The sequence below is a fragment of the Alligator mississippiensis genome, chromosome 6, assembly GCF_030867095.1.
Source record: "Alligator mississippiensis isolate rAllMis1 chromosome 6, rAllMis1, whole genome shotgun sequence".
In the NCBI taxonomy this organism is placed as follows: domain Eukaryota; kingdom Metazoa; phylum Chordata; order Crocodylia; family Alligatoridae; genus Alligator; species Alligator mississippiensis.
The window spans coordinates 93235487-93241260 of record NC_081829.1 but is presented as its reverse complement, the minus strand read 5'-3'; the positions used below and the strand labels follow the sequence as shown (position 1 = coordinate 93241260).

Below are 5774 nucleotides of genomic sequence, written 5' to 3'. Positions count from 1 at the left end.
GCCTAACTTCTACTTAGACCTTTTTAAGCTTTTCCCTGTTACAGAAATATTAGTTTTGAGTAGCAATGTTAAATACCCAACATGAGGTTTTGATTGTACAGCTTGTCTAGTGCCTAGGGTCACCCCATCGGCTGTGGTCACTAACGGGAAATTCAGGTACTTCTGAAGTCTCATGGCTGACCAACTTCCTACCCTACAGTTATTGGGTGTTAAATGGGAGAAGTTTTACATATCTGAAACTGTTCCCAAGACATGTTTTTAAAAGTTGTTATATTGTATGGGAAAGAAGGGAGTTTTCACTGCTTTCTTTTTTTTAACCCCAAGATTCACATCATAACCCCATTTTGGCTTAACGTTAATACAGAGAGTCATTTGAACTACCTTAGCTTTGGACCAGTACTGAAGTACAAGTACTTTATCTGTTTCTGCTTTGTGGCTTCCTCCCTTCAACGTCTAATGAAGTCAGCTGCTGCTTACCAAAGCTTACGCTATGCATCTCTGATTTAGTTAGTCCATAAGGTACAAATCTACCATGCCTTCTCCGCCATTGAGCTATGCCACCAGTCCAGTCACTTTAGTCTCTAGTAAAAAAAACTGCTGTGATCACTGTCTTGGAGTGGACATCACACACATGCAACTTTTTAGCTGTATTTATTCTTACATTTATGCATTTTCTTTTATTCTTTATATTGAAATGGAAGCTCTGTCAGGCATGTAGCCCCATTGGACTAGACACTGTCCACATGGAAAAAAGAAAAAGTGGTCCCTTCCCCCCCTCCCAGAGTTTGCTACCCTTACTGAATAATGTATTTGTATGTAACCCTGTTTTTTTAAAGGGCATCACAGTGGGAGCACTGATGTAGAGGTCTTTATCTTCCAATGCTTTGCCCCGGTGTTACTTATTTACACTAATGTAAAATGCTGCCTTTCTGATCTCGTAGTGTTTTGTACCCTTTTGCACAAGTGTACCTGGCTACAAGAGGTAAAGGACCATGAAGAATCGGATTTTATTACTGAGATAATTATAGCCTCATCTAGCCACACACAACAATTTCTCTGTGCTCCCATAAGGGGAAAAACATGGGTGTCTCCCATGCTGCACCCAAACAAATCCTCAATATCCACCTGGATACAATCCAATACCAGGTGATGAAAATGCCAAGAAGGGTGTAACCGTGACAGTGCTGCATCTCTTCCTGCATTGGGGCACCTCTTGAAAGCTTTGGGGCTTTTTATTTTCCTCTTTGGATTTCCTTTGGTGATTTCCATAGAATGGTATGCTTAAAAGAAGAAGTGGTGGCATGAGCAAGTACAAGCAGTTCACTGTGGTTAAAATGCTGCTGGCTGTGGGAGCTAAGAGCTAAATTTCAAAAGTTGGCCTAAGTCCTATTTTCAAAAGTCACTTTGGTGCTTTTGAAAATATTATGCAATATGCGCAGCCTAGATTTTGCTCAAAGCATTCCCTCTCTCTCTCTCTCTGTTCCTGCTGCAGAAAAGTTGCATATAAACTAACTTCACTGAAATAAATACTAACAAAAACAAGGAGGGGGGAAAAAAAAAGAATAGCCTTTTATACATACAGTGGCATATTTAATCCAAAAATTACAAAACAATATATAAATTATATACTGTATATGTGTATATATATATGTATGTATGTATATGTGTGTGTATATAGGTACGTATGTATATGTATATACGCACACACACATATATATGTGTATATGTGTGCATGTGTATAAAAATAAATGTACACACTACAGTATTACATGTGGGAGGGTTGTGTTGGGTAAAAGTGTTGGCAAAAGCTAAAACAAATTCTGTTGGATTGACTTTTTTCTTTTAAACAGTTTTTTATTTACCGAAATGCTCTGGACACCCAGAAAGATGGACGCTCTTTGCTAGGCATGTACGTTGTTTCATCTGTCTTGAAGTGCTTTGATAAATGCATTGAAACTTGTTGGCTTTTCCTCCGGTTTCGGAAGCTCCCACTGGATACTCTGTTGAAGTGCTATTGCTGTAACTTCTTAGCATAATTCTTAATGACTTGGAACAGATATCCCTGCAAGTCCTACAGAAACCACGAGGCCTGGGTTACCCCCCCCTCAAGTGGCAGAAGCCCACGAATGTCACACGCGCCTAGTGTCGGAGCGCTATTTCACCCGAGCGCACACTCGGGTGAAATTCTTCTCGTGCAGATAACTACAACACAAACCCTGTGTGCTACTTTCTCCACGTAGTCTAAGTGGTACCTGTCTTAGCCCTCTGTTGGCCATCTAAACTGGGGTAAATTTTACCTATAAAACAGACTTCAGGAAATGAAAGATGATAAATGGCACAGGCATTGTTCAGTGCTAGCTGATTCCTATTTTCACACTGCCAAACTCTGAAGTCCTCGCTTCTGTTAAAGCCTATAGGGGTTTTGAATGGGTAAAAATGGAGCAAGGACTTGCGTGACCCAGGCCAAAGATGTCTTGTCCATTTTGAAATGCTGTATTAAATGTTTTCTTTCCCCTTCATACTGCTATATAGGAGACTTGATTTATTTAACGTTGTGTTCAGCTATTTATGCCTGCCGGCTGCACAAGAGGGAGTCAAAGATTTGGATCTTGTTTACAGCGGTCTGGATGTCCATGACGGTGTGGGGGGGTTTTTCCTGACGCCACCTATGCGGGACCTTAGCTTTTCTTGTTACATCTGCTGTTGGTCATACTATTAGTGAAAGGAAATAATATGGCTAAGTGCACAAATTCATTTGATTTTTCCAGTGTCATTTCCCCCATTAAACATGTCTTGTGCACGTCTTCAACAAATGGTTGCTTATTGCTAACTTGATAAATAAATGCTGCCTCCGTGCCATCAAACATCCACCCTGAGCATCCCAAAACTGCATTAGGTGTACCAGAAAGTGTTAAGGGACTTTTAAAAGAGTTCCTATTTAGTTTAGTGTTAGTGCTGACCTGTGAAACACTGGAGTGAGGGTCACCATAAGACCATGAAGAGGACTCCATTACCCTCAGCATTGTAAAGCCATGTTTGATTTCCGCTCAGCCTTTTATTTCACTTTTTAATTCATATTTTGAATATTAAAATTTGTATAGGCAGCCAGAAGAGAGCAGCATCTACACAATACATGCCGCAAAAAGGAGATTAACAATCAATGGCTCAGCTCTTGGGGATCGAGAATGCGGGGTAAAGTGTCCTTCCCCCACTATATTCACTTCTGTTCACAAGGTCTCCAGTCTTTAGTTCTCCTACAGTATTTATCCACAGCAAAACAGGGGCCTGTGCAATGCAGCTGGGTGTGATCAGTCCTGAGAGAAACTTCAGAAACATCTGCTGAAGTAGATTTGGATTTTTTTTAATGGAATCCCCCAAATCAGCTTTGGAGTTCACATTAACCAATCTGACCTTTTGATTTTCTAGTACAGATAAATAGATACAAAAATCTAAAATTCCCTAAGGGATACTGATTTTATTTTAAAATTCCTTCATCCTACTCACTTAGACCAAACATGCTTACATTAGTCCAATGCCTCTGAAGTATTAAAAGCCATTTTTAAAAGCCATTACTGATTTTGCATACCTCCACGTTTCAGCTGCCTGTCTCAAAACACTTGAGCTGTTTTCCAAAACTGCAGAGTATCGACTCTCTGAAAATCAGTCATCTTAAAAGCATCTCAAGTTGTTCATGGAAAAAGTCAAGGTATCCAAATTTTCCCGTCACTTGTGAAAATCTTGGGGGTGAAATTTCTCCACATCCAGGCACTGGACAATTGCATATGTGTGCTTTAATTCCACATAAGCTAGTGAAGTTACAATAGAAGAGCTATGAATTTGGTCCTTGGTGCATATATGCTATGTTGCATGTGCCAGTGTATAGCTACAGCTGCTTGACCTAGAAAACACTTTGGAGTAAGTAGTTCACAATAATACTATAGAGCTCAGTCTGTATGTAAGCTGTATTCATGCCTATAAAATTGCTGGCTATTTTGCTAATAGGACTACCATCCCAAAATAGTGGATATAGTTTGTTGTGTATTGAGGTTGTTATACAACTCTGTAATGATTTTAGCATGCAATGGAAGTTAGGAGGAAGCTTGGCTTTTTGGCCTTCAAAGGTCTCTGCGTCTAAGATGGTATTGTATCTTCTTTTTTAAAGAAACTTTTCTACCTAACCAGCTTCTATTTGCCCCAGCTAAACTTTCCCTGGATTTTTTGCTAGCTATGATAGCTGTTCTGCAGTTAGATTTTAATCAGCCCTGGTGCACAGTAATGTTAAACACTGAAAGAGCTGCTAATTAATCGCCTTTCTGTATGTAACAGAGAGATAAATATCCATCCCGGAGGAATTGTAATTTCATGGTTTCTAATGATGGTTAGATTACATTATCTGGATCACTTAGGCTGTGGGTGTCATAAGAAATGCTCAAAATCATTTTTACGCTGTTTTAAAAAAAATGTACTTTGTAAACCTGAGAAAATAATGCAGTTTCTCATCTTACAGTTAAAATAGACCCTTAGGCTAGGTACAGATATTCAGAAAGCCAAGGTGGAATTGATCTAAGTTATGCTGTTTTCTATAAGAGGCAGAGCGTAGAACAGGAGTGAATGGGGCACACGTTCACCTTTTGGTGGGGTGGAGGGATCTCACACCGGGCTCCAGCATTTTTAAACCAGTCTGTGAGTCCCAAACTCCTGTTTTGTTATGGGTATAGACTAGTTTCTGATCGCTTATGCCAGTCCAAGTGTAATGGCCTCAAAGCACAGAGTTGATGGGTTCATATAAGCTCAATTTCATATTCCATTGAATATGCACCTTCCAAAATTAAAATAAAGTACCAATCTGCTAGGCTTTTGCAGTTTAATGGCAAAAGAATATTTAGTTCCTCCGAACTGCTGTGCTTTGAGCTAATTTATTTAAGGATGTCCATTTGCATTGTGTATTGTCTACTAAGTTCTTCTATATACTGTATGTATAAGTTGTCTTTCTTGAACTAATCATGAACTGGACCTGTGGAGTATATTAATTATTATATCAAATAAAATATGCATTCCAAACGTGTTTATTATTGCCTGTCTCGTTTTTCCCCTCTTCTAATTGTTTTGGAGCCAAGACACATTTCCAATATGTAGCGAGGAATCTGCACCCAACATTCGTTTGTGATACTTTTCAGTTCGGTGGTTCCATGGACATTTCTAAAACATTCATTCCTGCTTCTCCGTTTGTGTATATTGCAATAGCTAATAGTTGCATATTCTGAACTTATACTCATTCATATTTAAAAGGCCGAGGTTGCTTTGAACTACTGTGTTGGAGGGGAAAGTTAATTGTTTCTGAATGAGAATGATATTCCCTTTCCATATCAATTATGTGCACAGTTCAAAGTTATCAATAATGTTCATTTTCAATCTTCACCGTTTGCTGCTTCTCGGTGGGCAGGATGAGCTTGCTTAATGCTGTCAGGGCTCCAGGGCTCCCCCTCTTCTCTGCTTCAGTTGTAAACCAAACGAGGGAGGGAGGGATCCCGGAGAACCAGGACGAGATTAAAAACTGTAATATATTTTCAAGAGTGTATTTGTCATCACTTAGGTAAAATTGCTTCTGAAGTTTCACTGGCAAATGTTTTACATGTCTAATTTAGTGCCTAAGATACTGGACTATCTTAATAGGGAACTCCAAAACTTCAGAAGGTTTTCTTCTTGTTTGAATGCACAGCACAATGAATTTGTACCCTCTGAGCATTCACCACTTACATTTCAAAACCTACAGC

The 5774-nt window shown here is 39.3% G+C and overlaps 1 protein-coding gene across 1 annotated transcript in view; it reads left to right on the top strand.

Moving 5' to 3' along the window:
• Positions 1 to 5065, top strand: part of VTI1A (vesicle transport through interaction with t-SNAREs 1A) — a 352105-nt gene extending 347040 nt beyond the window's left edge. Inside the window, exon 8 of the mRNA XM_006277966.4 lies at positions 1 to 5065. This exon is cut by the window's left edge and continues 5859 nt beyond it. The gene's annotated coding sequence lies outside the window, so the exon portion shown is untranslated.
• Positions 5066 to 5774: the final 709 nt, after the last annotated feature.